Genomic DNA, 15,534 nt, shown 5'->3' with positions numbered 1-15,534 from the left:
GAGAGAGAGAGAGAGATAGAGAGGAGAGCTGTTATGGCTGTTGTGAAAGTTAGAGCTGATGTAAAGAAAGTCCCTTATGATAGCTGAGCAGACTGTGAGCTGTACTGTGAGTTTATTTTGGGGAAGACCCCGCATGGGGTCAGAGAGGTTTTGGGAATGGCGAGGCTCCATGTTGTGATATTTTGTTTTAAGTTCCTTGCTGTTATGATAAAAGGGCTAACTGGTTGTGGGAGCTGAACATTGGTTATGGGATGGTTATCTTGTGTCTGAATAAATGTTTTACTTCTTCTACCTTCTATATGGAGACCCTTCATACTTTGTGATCAGCACTACATAGGCATATTCATGATTATCATTGATGTTGTGTTTATGCTTTACTGATATACATCCTAAAGACATAGGTCAACTATTCCCTTAAAAAAAATTCTTATCTCATAAGAGTGAGAACAAATGAATTCCTACAGAAATCTTGATTAAAGAGAATGTACTTAAAATTGTTTTGGGTCCTGTCCATTAAGCAGCATAGTAAATGGCTCAAGAGTCACCCTTGGACTCCAGAAGACCTGGGTTTAAGACCTGCATACATTCTACATTTGTCTCTATGCAAGTTACTCAAAGTCTTAGTGCTTCCAACACTGCTCTAACTATAAGCTACGGAACAGTTGATGATCTGAATTAGCGGAGGAACTTTCCTCTCCGGCAGTTCCTTATATCAACAAAATTGTTGGTCCAGTCCTATATATGTATTTTAGATACTTTTTAACTCCATGGAAAGCAATGTGAAAGCATAGCAATGTAGAAAGAACACCAACCTTGGAGTCAGAAACACCTGGCTGGGTTCAGATCCTGCCTATGATGCTGAGTGCCTGTTACCTTAAGTGAGTCACCTAACCTTCTTGAGCCACATCTGTAAAATGGGGATAATAATGAGACAATATCACAAGACTGTTGTGAAGATCAAATGAGATAACATTGTAAATGTTGAGATGTAGCTGAGGAATAGTAGATAGAACTGGCCTCCAAGTCAGAAAGACCTGGGATAAGCTCCACCTCTGACGCACACCAATTGTGGGACCATGGGACAGAGGCTTAAAATGCTTTCGTGCTGTAGCAACTCACTAATGCTATAAATTTTACAACTGTTGTAAATCTGCATAAGCAAGGGGACTTCCTCATTCAATACTATCTTAAGGTGAGATAATATTTGTAAAGCTCTTACCATAGCACCTGGCACGTAGTAGGTTCTATTTAGTCTCTTTTCCATGTCCCTGAATAGCAGAGATCACTCACCAGCTGTTTCCACACCACTGAAATCAGACTAGATGTACCCCCTACTTGAGTTAGTTGTTTGCTATTATTATCATAATACAAAATGTGAGTCCCAGGAACTGCTATTTACCAACTAAAGTGGAGTCACACGTACACAAACACAAGTTATTTTGTTTTTTTCACTCCTTAATAGTTGCTATGCCTCCACAAAGATAAAATAAGTGCTTGATCTTCCTTTCTTAATCTTTCTTTCACAACAAGATCAGAGCTCTCAGGATCTGATTGGATGTTCACGAGGATTATTCTTCTTTTGATCCAAATATCCTCTCATCTTATTCCTTCTCCATTCTTTGCCATTTTAAAGAAATTAAAGTGTAACATATGCATGTGAGCACTTAGCAGGCACTTGATAAAAAATGTGGTGATGATGATGGCAGCTAAGAGTCTAAACTGACAGCTTTTATAAAGAATTCACTATCTAGCAGCCACTCCTGGATGTAGCGGAATTGACATTCCTTTCTTTTCCTTAAAACCAACACCAGTGTTTCTTTATGGATTGTAGAATTTGCTCTCTACTTTTTCTTACTCAGAGGAAGCCATTCTGTGGAAATAAAGTATATTCAATTTTTACTCTTTGCGTAGAGAAAGTTATACTGATCATTTAATACTCTTCTTCTCCCTATTCTGAAAGGGTTAATCTTCCTCTAAAGGGATAGTAGTTTGCTTCCAAAGTACCCATTATAATTATTATCAGACTAAGCTGGAATTTTGGTTTTCTAGGCATTCAATAAACTCAGCTGAAATGTATTTACTAACCCACAACCACAGTTGAGAATTCAGCATGATTTTTTTTCTCTTTAGAATATGATGGTCTGAATAAGAAGGCAGTTATTTATTTACTTTGCTTACTAGGTTAAAAAGTGTGTGTCTCTCTCTGCATGTGTGTTGTGTTTCTCTCTTTCTCTATTATATATACATATATATGTATATATATATATGTATACACATACACATGCACACACATATATATTGTGCATATATATATATATATATATATATATATCATATATCAGAAGAGTATGGAAACCTGAGGAAAGGGAAACCATTGTATTGAAATACAGTTGGCAGTAGCCAGTGACTTTCAGCTTGTGAATTTGCCTATTAGTAGAAATAGAAAGCAATGGAGTCTTACAAGACTTATTTACATACGACAAACATTGAGCTACTGGCGGTAGAGGCATGGGGTGGGCAGCCTGACAGTCAGTGTCTGACAGACAGTATGACCTGAAAACAGTTCCTTGTCTCAATGGGTCAGCAGGGTCTGGAAACCTTCCTATGTTTCAAAGTATCATAAGCCATAAATCCATATTTAATTAGGTTTGAATGAAATGCTACCTATGATAAGATCTCTGTTCTAAAAATGAAACAAACCCAGTCTGGTGGATTTATTAGCTAACAGTGAACTATAATTTAATTAAGCTACATATTGTCTCTGAAGAACAAAGAGAACTTGACTGCTGCAAGTTTTCCACACGTGAAACTTAAATTCATTGGGAATCTCCACATTCTACTTCACTGTCATGTTATTTAATGAGCTTCGCTCCCCCCCTCCAAAAGCCAGCTCATTGCCCTAACTGGCTTGTTTCTCATTAAGTAACTGAATTCCTTAGAGACTTAAAGCTATAATGCCGGAGTTTCAGCACCACAAGCATCTTCCTTAATGGATATCTTATTTGACAGCTCTGTGAATTTTAGCTCTTTTCTTTAAGAGGCCTATATTTGTGGGAAGTGGCTGGCTTTGAATTTAAGTACAGAGAACTCAGGCAAGCTTGAAAATGGAAAACTAGCTAAAATAACACTGCCCTTTTTTCTTATTGTGTTAGAGGCTGAAAACGAGTTTCAGATATTAATAAAAACACCATATCTGGCAAATGAATATTTCCTTTATCAAAACAGTAATCTGCCTAAAATTTTTACAAACCTTAAATAGTGCCTGTAAATTAAGCTCATCATTTCCTTACTTTCTAATGAGAGCAAAAAGCTTTAAGTCATAAAAAGACTCTCATTTTAAGGCCTCTTTAAAGACCCATTCTAAGTAATTTGAAGAAATGTTCTTAAAATTATAAGTACTTTTATCTATCGTGGGTTGGATGTAATGACCCCTTACATCTCTTTTAGCTCTTAATTTCATAATCTTATGATCTAAAATTAACCCAAATACTTCTAGACTCATTAAGATGGGTATTCTCCAGGGTTATGTCCTTGACTATTTCCCTTCTCTTCCATTTCTACATATACTCTTTCTCTTGGCAGCATCATTTCATTTACTCCTGTGGCTTTGACTGTCACATTAATGTAAATGACTCCCCAAATCTGTACCTTTAGTACTAAACTCAATGAGAGCCTCAGACCTATTCTGTACACAGAATATTTCCACCTGGTGGTTCTCGATGGTTTCTCAAACTTCATGTTGAAAATTAAGTATTTTCTTTCTCCCCTAAAATCATGTGTCCTTCGTATGACTTTGGGGTTTGTTGGTTGTTGTTTTAGATTTTGTTTTGTTTTTTAGCCACAGGCCACCAATATTTCATGTTCAGACTATGATGTTATTTCTTGCCTCTCACTTTTTATAGTCAACAACCCTATTGATCTATCTCACAATGTTTGCATAGATTAAATTCATTTGGGTATTAATATCTTTGATTTTTCCTTGGGGGTGGGGCACTGTTCTGTCTCCTTAGGTGACGTCTTGTTTTATTTTGTATTATACTTATTGAATGGCACAGTGGGTAGAGAGTCTGGCTTCGAACATGGAACACCTGGGTTCAAGGGTCTGCCTTTAACACATTGGCTGTTGATGACCCTGGGCAAATCACTTAACCTCTCAGTGGCCTAGGCCATTGTTAAAACTATAAAATTTCAAAGAAGTTTGCCATCCTGCATCGATAGAGGGAGTTTTTCAACAAGAATTGCCCCATATTTGGGAAATCTCAGCTACTGTCCCTATACTTCTACTAGACTATAGATTCCATGAGAGAAGAGAATATTCATATCTAAACTTTGCATCTCTCCTTTGCCTGTAAAGTATATTTGATGCTATATATATATTAATATATTTGTGTATATATATATGTATATATATAGTATATATGTATGTATGTATGTATGATTTTTTTGGAGACCATGGGTTAAGTGACTTGCCCAGGGGCATACAACAGTAAGTGTCTGAGGTCACATTTGAACTCAGGTCTTCTTGACTCCCAGGCCTTTGTTCTATCCAATGTACCATCTAGCTGTCTTAACCCAGTAATATTTATTTTTAAAAAATTTCTTTAACATTTTATTTAAAGTTTTGATTCCAAATTCTATCCTTCTTTCTCCCCCTCCCCCCCGCCCTGGAATTGCAAGCAATCTGATATAGGTTACATGTCTGCAATTATGTAAAACATTTCCATATTAGTCATTTTGTACAGGAAGACTCAAATAAAAGAAAAAATGAAAGAAAGTAAAAAAGCACGCTTCAGTCTGTATTCAGTCAATATCGCTTCTTTCTCTAGACTCGGATAGTGTGCTCCATCACTAGTCCTTTGTGATTTTCTTGGATCATTGTATTACTGAGAATAGCTAAGTCATTCACAATTCTTCATTGTACAATATTGCTGTTATGGGGTGCACAACTGTGTTCTCCTGATTCCATTCACTTTGTTATGCACCAGTTCATATAAGTCTATTCCAGGATTTTCTGATATCATCTTGCTTGTCACTTCTTATAGCATAACACTATTTCATCACATTCATATACCACAGCTTGTTTAGCCGCTCCCCAATTGACTGGCATCCCTTTGATTTCTAATTCTTAGCCATTACCAAAAGAGCTACTAAAATATTTTTGTATAAATAAATCCTTTCCCCCTTTTGCGGATATCTCTGGGATGTAGATCTAACATCAGTATTGCTGGATCAAAGTGGATGCACGGTTTTATAGCCCTTTGGGCATAGTTCCAAATTGCTCTCAGAATACTTGGATCAATTTACAACTCCATCAACAGTGCATTAGTGTCCCAGTGTTCCCACATTCCCTTCAACATTTGTCATTTACCCTCTTTTGTCATATTAGCCACTCTGGTAGGTGTGAGGTGATACCTCAGAGTTATTTTAATTTACATTTCTCTGATCAATAGTGATTTAGAGTATTTTTTCTTATGACTATAGGTAACTTTGATTTCTTTTGTTGAAAACTGCCTATTTATATTCTTTGACCATTTATCAATTGGGGAATGACTTACGTTCTTATAAATTAGACATAGTTATCTATATATTTGAGAAATGAGCCCTTTATCAGAGATACCTGTTGTAAAATTTCCCCCCATTTTCTGCTTTCCTTATAATTTTGGTTGCATTGGTTTGTTTGTGCAAAAACTTTTTACTTTTATATAATCAAAATGATTTATTTTATATTTTGTGATGCCCTCTATATTTTCTTTGGTTCTAAATTCTGCCCTTATCCTAAGTCGGGCAGATAAACTATTCCATGGTTTCTTAATTTGCTTATGGCTCACCCTTTATATATAATCATGTACCCATTTTGACCTTATCTTGGTTATAGTGTGAGTGGTTGGTCTATACCTATTTTCTGCCATACTTTTTTCCAGTTTTCCCAGCAGTTTTTGTCAAATATTGAGTTTTGTTTCAAAAAGTTTAGATCTTTGAGTTTATTATATACTAGAATTATTATTGTTATTTACTACAATGAAATTTACACACCGAATTTATTCTACTGAGCCACCACTCTATTCTTAGACACTACTAATTGTTTTGATAATTACCACTTTATAATACAACTTGAGAGGCTGATATGGCTAGACCACCTTTTTTGCATTTTTTCATTGGTTCCCTTGATATCCTTGAGCTTTTGTTCTTCCAGATGAATTTTGTTATTATTTTCTAGCTCTGTAAAATAATCTCTTGATAGTTTGAGTGGCATGGGGCTGAATAAATAGATTTATTTAGGTAAATTGTTGTTTTTATTATATTAGCTTGGCCTACCCATAACCAATTAATATTGTTCCAGTTGTTTAGATCTGACTTTATTTGTGTGAAAAGTTTTTATGGTTGTGTTCATATAGTTCCTATTTTGCCTTAGAAGGTAGACTCCCAACTACATTGTCTTAATTTCCTCTTCATTGCGAATTCACCTGTTTTATTTTTGATACTAGTAACTTGGTTTCTTGTTTCCTTTTTTTAATCATTTAACCAATGGTCATCTGTTTATTATTTTTTTAAATAAACCATCTTCTAGTTTTATTAGTTCAATGTTTTTTTTTCAATTTTATTAATCCCTCCTTTAAATTTCAGGATTTCCAATTTGATATTTAACTGGGGATTTTAATTTGTTCATTTTCTAGGTTTTTTTAGTTGCAGGCCCAATTCAATGATCTGCTTTTTCCATATTTTATTGATGTAAGCAATTAAAGACATAAATTTTTCCATAAGTATTGCTTTGGCTGCATCCCATAAATTTTGGTATGTTGTCTCATTGTTGTCATTTTCTTTAATGAATTATTGATTGTATCTATGATTTGTTCTTGACCCACTTTTTAGGATTTGATTATTCAATTTCCAATTAACTTTTAATCTCTCTTTTCATTGTCCATTATTGAATATAATTTTTATTGCATTATGATCTGAAAAAGATGCCTTTGGTTGTGAGATTTTTATGTCCTGATACATGGCCAGTTTTTGTGTAGGTGCCATGGACCGCTGAGAAAAAAGGTATATTCTTCTCTATTCCCATTCAATTTTCTCCAGAGATCTATCATAACTAACTTTTCCAGAATTTTTTTTCACTTCCTTAGTGTCTTTCTTGTTTATTTTTTGGTTAGATTTATCTAGTTCTGAGAGGAGAAAGTGAGGTCCCCACTAATATAGTTTTATTATCTATATTCTCTTTATCTCATTCAACTTCTCCTTTAAATACTAGATGTTATACCTTATGACTTCATTGTCTATGGTACCTTTCAGCAAGATGTAGTTTCCTTCTGTGTCTCTTTTAATTAGATCTATATTTGCTTTTGCTTTGTCTGAGATCATCATTGCTACACTTTCTTTGCTTCATCTGAATCATAATAGATTCTGCTCCAGTCCCTTACTTTATCCTTTGTGTATCTCTATGTTTCAAATGTGTTTCTTGTAAACAACATAGTGTAGGATTCTGGGTTTTAATACATTCTGCTATCCACTTGCATTTATGGGTGAGTTCATCTGATTCACATTTATAATTATGATTACTAACTTTTTATTTTCCCCCATGCTATTTTTTACTTGTTTAGTTACCTGTCTCTTTACACCCCCCTTTCCCTCCTCACAGGTGATTTTACTTCTGATCACAACCTTCCCCCAAAATCCCCTCCCTTTTATCAGTCCCTGTCCCCCTTCTATTATCCCCATCCCTTTTTACTTCCTTATAGAGTAAGACATATTTCATACATCCAACTGAGTGTGCATATTATTCCTTCTTTGAGCCAATTTTGATTACAGTAAGGTTTAGCTATGCCCACCACACCCTACCCTTGTTGTCCCCTCCATTTTAATAGCTCTTTCATGCCCCTTTTATGTGGGATAATTTACCCCATTCAATCTCACCTCTTCTTTTTAGTGCAATTTTCTTTCTCACCCCTTTATTTTGATTTTTTGGGGTTATCATCCCATCAAACACCCTCTATCTATATATACTCCTTCTAATTGCTCTTGTACTAATAATGTTGTTAAGAATTACAAATATTATTTTGCCCTATAGAAATATAAAGTTTAACCTTGTTGAATTCCTTATGTTTTCTCTTTCTTATTCCTTTTTACCTTTTTATTTTTCCTTTGAGGCTAGTATATGGAAGTCCAATTTTTTATTCAGCTCTGATCTGTTAATTAGAAATGCTTGAAAGTCCTCTATTTGTTAAATGCCAACCCTCCCCCTCAAAAAAAAGATCATATTCAGTTTTGCTGGGTAGATAATTCTTGGTTGTAATCCTAACTCCTTTGGCCTTCCAGTATATCATATTCCAACTCCTCTGGCTCTTTAATGTAGAAGCTGCCTAATCCTGTGTAATCCTGAGTGTAGCTTCACAATATTTGAATTGTTTCTTTTTGGCAGCTTGCAATACTTTCTCCTTGATATGTAAGCTCTGGAATTTGGCTATGATGTTCCTGCAAGTTTTCATTTTGCAATCTCTTGTAGATGGTGATGGTGGATTCTTTTAATTTCTATTTTGCCCTCTGGTTCTAATATCACAGGAAAGTTTTCTTTGGTAATTTCTTGAAAGATTATGTCTAGGCTTTTTTTTTGATCATGACTTTTTAGGTAGTTAAATAGTTCTTATATTATCTTTCCTGGATCTATTTTCTAGGTCAGCTGTTTTTCCAATGAGAAATTTCACATTTTCTTCTATTTTTTTTAAAATTGATTTTGTCTTATTGTGTCTTGATGTCTCATAGAGTCATTGGTTTCTAGTTGTTCAATTCTAATTGTTAAGGAATTATTTTCTTCAGTGAATTTTTGTACTTCCTTTTCCGTTTGGCCAATTCTATTTTTTTAGTGAGTTATTTTCCTCAATAAATTTTCATATTTATTTTGCCATGCTATTGACTCCTTTTTTCATAATTCTTTTGCATTACTTTCATTTCTTTCCCATTTTTTCTTCTACTTCTCTAATTTGCTTTTTAAAATCCTTTTTAAGGTCTTCTAGGGATTCTTTTTAGCCTGGGACTAAATTACATTTTTCTTTGTGGCTTTATATGTAGTCATTTTGACACTATTGTCCTCTTTCAAGTTTGTTCCTTGATCCTCCCTATCACCATAGTAACTTTCTACAATCAAGATTTTTTCTCTGCCTTTTTTTGTGACTTGGTGTTTTTATGGAGAGTTGGGCTCTGGTCCTGTACGGTCCCAAGTATTTTGTGCTGGGCTCTGGTCTTACTATTGGTTTTCCACTGGGCTTCAGGGCTTAGCTGCTTGCTTTTCTCTGGAGGGTAGGCTTCTCTTCTGGCTTGTACTAGGGCATAGGACCTTGGCTTCCCCTGGGTGTGGGGACTTAGGGCTGAGTTATGTAATAGAGTCTTTCCTGCTAGCAGGTCCTGGAGGATCAACTTGTTGCTGGTTGAGGAAGGGGTGAGACCCTGTTTCTGGGTTGGCTACAGAAACAAGATCTCCCATCCCAGGGGTGGGATTTCAGTATTGGTCTGAAATGGGTCAAGGCTTGTGCTGGGGGTGGGGGTCACTGTGGGTGGGACCTTACTGCACTGTACAGACTCTTTACTTTGCCTAGGGGGCTGCTGGTTTGCAGGAGGGCAGGGCCTAGCTTGTGGATTGCCCCATGCTTGGAGCCTTGTTGTGGCCCCCTGCTGTGAGGCTGGCTTCTACTGCTTCTCTTGGACCTGGCTCCCCTCCCACCCCAGTGAGACAGACCTTTCCTGCTCTGTTAAGCTGCTTTCCTGCTTCTAGATCAATTCTGAAGCAGTTTTCTAGTTGATTGGAGGGGAATTTGGGAGGACTTCAGAGGGTTTCTTCCTCACTCTGCCATATTGGCACCTGAAGTCCCACAGTATATTCTTAAAACATATTTGCTTAATTGGATCAAACACTATTAACATATAAGTCATACTTCCTTTCATTTTACTGGGAACACCTGTCAGTTATATCATTATATTCATAGATATGTTCTTTCTGGTGCATTTGTTCACATGAGGCATGTCTAACTGGAAACAGAATCAATTTTTTGCTTGACTGGGGAACCTCTCATCTGGTGTGAGTCTTTCTTTCTGAAAAATTCAACCAAATGAGTAACTAGGTGTTACGGTGGTTAGCATTCTACTCTTGGATTTAGGATTGATGACCTGAGTCCAAATCCATTCTCTGACATTTCTTAGCCATATAACCTGGGCATATCACTTAACCTTACCCAGCCTCAGTTTACTCATCTGTAAAAATGGGGATAATGATGGTACCTATCTTTCAGGGTTGTTGTCAAATGAGATAACATTTGTAAGGCTCTTTATAAACCTTAAAGGACATAAAGATGCCTCCTCCTCCTCCTCTTCCTGCTCCTCCTCCTCCTTCTCTTCTTCTTCTCTTCTTCTTCTTCTTCTTCTTCTTCTTTCTTCTTCTTCTTCTTCTTCTTCTCTCTTCTTCTTCTTCCTTCTTCTTCTTCTTCTTCTTCTCCTTCTCCTTTTCCTTCTTCTTCTTCTATCTGGCTCTTCCTTAATGATTCACAGGCTGCAAATGCCTTCCTAGAAAAGGAGGGCCCCCTATGTAATAGCCGTTAACCCCACAACATTTTGGTTAGCTAGTAGAATTCTCTGAGTTCCCTAGGCATTCTGCTATTACTCTGCAGTTGTCTTGCATTATAAGAGTAACCACTTCAGATTGTGAAGGAGATGACAGATGTCAATTTCATAGAGTCTGACCATTTCAGAGTTACATAAAGATCAGATCTAGTCCAAGAGGTCTTAATCCAGGATTTGTGAACTATTTTTAAAGACAATATTTTAATATCTGTGTTTCAATATAGTTGTTTTTCTTTGTAATCCTCTGTATTTTATTTTATGTATTTACAGTTTCATTCTGATAAGGGGTTCATAGATTTCACCAGACTGTCAAGGGGTCCATGTTACATAAAAGGTTTAAAACCTCTCATCTAGTCCAACTCCTCTTTTCATAGATTAGAAATGTGAGGTCCAGAGCTTGTCACTTGCCGAAGGTCACACAACTGTTTAATTGTCGAATCCAGTAAGATACCAATACTTATTTACGTATCACAAAATATCTTTTACGTGGTCATTTCCGACTTCAGTCTGGAAGACTCTTTTAAAATAGTAACAACCTTTTTCTTCATGAAAAGGGTTCTAATCACTAGAAAACTAAAAAAATTTCTACAATAAAGGATTGGTGTGAATTATACATCATCACACATACCTTCCTTCTCTTCTTAATTTCAGCCTTTGAACCTGGAAATTCCCCCAGGTTAAAATTAAAAAGACCACTTGGGTATAATAAGGAGAGATTTGGTTTATCACTGACAGCCTCTTGGGACACAGTTAATCCTAATATTCAAGGTGCTCATGACTGTGTAGTTTTCTTCTTCTTCAGCTACAATATTTTATGTTTGGGTTTCTGATCCAAGGAGATTTGTTTGTTTATTTTGAGAAAAAAAATCCCATTCAATCCCAGCTATTTTTGAGTTGCCATGGAGAAGAAATATGTCATCACAGAAATAAGTAGAGACAGGAACAAGGCAATAGGCCATGGCCTTGCCACTCAAGAATTTTTCCTCTATTATTCTCATCTTTCTGATCTAATTAGCCCCAAGTGTTCAAGCTCCTCTTCTGACTCCACTCACCGATTGTGTGGTCTGGTAACCATTACAGCCAGAGTATTCCTCCTAATGTAGCATTCAGCCTAAATGTCCCTTACCTATTTCACCCGTAGCTATACTGGATTATACAGCTTGCCTCATCCCCATCTTCTTGCTTCTTCCCTAACTTCCTTCAAGTTACAAAAGCACAAAAAGTCAAAGAGGGAATGCTGGTCAACATGGCAGCAGGTACAGAGACCTGGACTGGTTCTCTTTCCCTTTCCTGGCATTCTTGCTCCCATCAACCCATTGACCCTGCCAGTCGTACAATACCCTGGAGTCAAGTTCCATGTAAACTAAGCTGCCTATTGACTACTTTGAGAAAAGCAGGGGTTCCAAATACTGAGAGAGGGTTGGGGAGCTGAGTAGAACAGCTAACAGTAATTCCAATATTCCCAACCACTTGCGTTCTCCTGGGACGGACCAACCTCATAAATCAAAATCAAAACATGATTTGAGGGGGCTGAGGAATATCCTCCACCTAAAGTAACTACTATGCCCATATGCTATTATGTTTGAAAGTTCACCATTAGTGATTTATTTCTTTGGATTTGGATGCTCTCAACTGGTTCTCTTTTAACAGGTAAATACACCTGACCGTTGGAATAATTGAAGTCAAGGGACATTGGTTATGTGAAGTAATTTATCAGTCTTGCTTTCTCCACATCATAGGAAGAAGCAAAAGTAGCATGAGAATCTTGGTCTGGTTCTGTGTTAGTGGCTGTCGAGAAATACATCGAATACCCTTCAGGACTCCTATACTTACGAGTTCACAGTCTTGCTAGGGATAAAATGTACATGCCTGAAATAATTAGAGCAGAATACAGGACAAAATATGGGCATTTCCAGAGCAAAGCATAATGATCTATTGATTCCTCACCTTGCTGTCTTCTTCTGTTTCTTTTTGCTCCCTCATTGTACCCTTACTTATCTTCTCTTTCCTTTTCTTCCCTTCCCCCCACCCACCTCCTTTTTAGTCCCTTTCCCAGTTTTTTCTCTTCTACTTCATAAGGCAAACCGATAACCCTCGAATCAGCTGTGTATTCCTCCCCATTCTAAAAAAAACTCCATTAAATCCCTAGGGAAGTAAAAAAGTGATGTGGGCAATGTTTGTCTTAAGCCTTAAAGTCATTCATTAAGGTTGGATAAGTATTTACCAAAAAATGGATTTATATCAACATTTTAAGGTTTGGAAAGTACTTTGTAAGTATTATCTTATTTAATTCTCAAAAACAATGCTGTGAGATGCTTCTGTTATACGCATGTCACCAATTGAAAACAGGGCAAACTGAGATTTAGTGACTTGCCCACAGTCACCAAATAGTAAGGTTCTGGGGTGGGCTTTGAAACTCAGGTTTTCTAAGACTTCAAGACTACTACTCTTCTATGTCACCTATCACCTCCTCCTCCTCCTCCTTCTTCCTCTTGTATAAGGAATTAATACACTGGCATATGCCACAACTAATTGTTAAATTTACACGGTCCTCAACACTGTAGATGGGAGTATTTCCTCTAGGCCCTGTAGAACTCTGTGGTCTCTGTACCTGCTAGCAAACATAACACCTACTTGCTTTAGGCTTGATCAGGATAGGCAGGTGAAGAAATAAGCAGGTTCAGAAGCAGACTGTTTTCCTTAAAGGAATTCTTTTTCCTATGAACTCTTCCCAACTCTCTGCTTGTTAGGCATACGTGCCATTTATATATCCATATGTTCTCTACTAGGTTATAAGAGTTATGCATAATTTATTTATGTCTCACCTTCAGCACTTGATATATTCAATTTGATCCAACAGATATTTATTATGTACCTACTGTATGCCAAACATTGTGCTAGAATCTGGGGATACACACACAAAACAAACACAGTCCTTGCCCACAAGTAATTTACTTTCTACTGTATTCTACTGGTAGTCAACATATGTCTATTGAGTTGAATATGTTATTTGAATGCAATGCAATAATCTGTCCTGGTTCCGGAGGACTTATGCTGAAACATGCTTCCTCTCAAGGAGAGATGATGGACCCTGGGCTCAGAATATTAAGACACTCTTGCTAAAGGTACTTTATCAGTTGGTTTTGCCTGTTTTCTTTGTATATAACAAAGGGAGGATTCTTCTAGAGGGAGGCATTAAAATGGCTGTGGGATAAAAAGCAAAAGTGTAGGGTAGCTAGGTGGTGCAGTGCCAGGCATGGAGTGAGGAAAGATGACTCTTCTTGAGTTTCTAATCTAGACTGAGACACTTACTAGCTGTGAGACCCTGGGCAAGTCACTTACCCCTGTTTGCCTTGTCTGCAAAATGAATTGGAGAAGGAAATTGGCAAACCACTCCAGTGTCTTTGCCAAGAAGCCCCAAATAGGGTAACGAAGAGTTGATATGACTGAAAATGGCTGAACAACAATAAAACTTTTAAAAAACATGGTAAGGGCTGTCTCTACTTGTAGCATAGGGTTGTACTCATGTGAATTAAAAGAAGGCAGAATAGTCATGTCTAGCCTTTTTTCCCCTACCCTTCTCCAAGGGATACTTATTTCCCTGATAGGAAGGGAAGCACAAGATTGGGGCCTGAAGTAGCTGCTCCATTCTCAGAGAAAGTGAGTATGGGCTAAAATATATCTATTTATTCCTTAAATGTTATTAGTCTAGCGTATGAGCTTTTTAGGTTCAATCTGACTTCTGATCACTGTTTCATTCATGAGGGAAGCAGGATCCCAAGTTTTATATCCAAAGCTTGACCTCTTTCCCACCAAATACCAGTTCCACCATGAACACATATAGAAAAGAGCAAAGCAATCCATTTATCCACTTCAATAGCAAAAAACAAATCAGAGAAAGTATATGTAGCAGAATATATACTAGATAATGCAAAGTGAAATTCTCCCATTGGAGTGAAGTAACTCAGATAAACTAAGAGAAGATCCCTACATCTCACCCAAGGGGAAATTCTCTAGTGTAGTGTCTAGTCATGATGGGATAGGGTCATGATGGAGACTGCCATTTCTTTTCAGGTTGGCTTTTTCGCAGAGCCTTTTCCATCAAACAACCTGAAGTGGCATCAGCATTTTTTATCTTTGCTCTCAAAGCTAGAAACCAGAAGCATCAGAAGCAACTAAAGAACTGAAAGAGACCAAAGAAACTTGAGGATAGCTGAAGAAAACGGAAGAGATCTCCTTTCCTCTGGATTTTCCTGACTCTTACTCCAGCCCCACCCCCTTGGAGACATTGGGCGCTGATTTCCACCAGTAAGGAGTGAGTCTCATACCAGTGGGCTTTGGGACTGGGATTACATTAAAAAAAATTTGAATCTCTTCCTATAACATTAATATGTTCCCTAGCTCTCTAGTACCAACTTGCTTTTTGCAATCCAATTATAGATTTAAAAAATTAAATAAATTTTTATTGATATTTTTTGGTTTTATATGACAGTCATTTCTAGATTACTCACCCCTTCCCCATGCCACCTAGTAAGCCTTCTTTCTTTTTTTTTAATCAAAAAAACACCAGTTTAGTAAAATCCATCAATATTAGGGTGGCATGCTTTAGAGTATAGAATTTTCTGCATCCATATTCTCCCACTTCTTCCAAGGATGGGGGTAGGTACATTTCCTCATCTCTTCTCCAGGGCTAAGACTGATCTTTACAATTGAGCAGCATTTTATGTGCGTGCATGCGTGCGTACGTGCATGCAAGCATGTGTGTATGTGTGTGTGTGTGTGTGTGTGTGTATTATGGTTATTATATGTCCAATTTAAGGGACAGGGAAATCTGGTGAGGAAAGTGCTTCTACCAATGAAAGTCAGTGCCTACTTCAAATTTATAATCTCAGAGAGTAGTCTGTGATATTAAAAGTTTAAATGGTGCTC

The sequence above is a fragment of the Trichosurus vulpecula genome, chromosome 5, assembly GCF_011100635.1.
Source record: "Trichosurus vulpecula isolate mTriVul1 chromosome 5, mTriVul1.pri, whole genome shotgun sequence".
NCBI classification, from domain to species: domain Eukaryota; kingdom Metazoa; phylum Chordata; class Mammalia; order Diprotodontia; family Phalangeridae; genus Trichosurus; species Trichosurus vulpecula.
The sequence above is the reverse complement of the archived record's forward strand: the minus strand, read 5'-3'. Positions refer to the sequence as shown.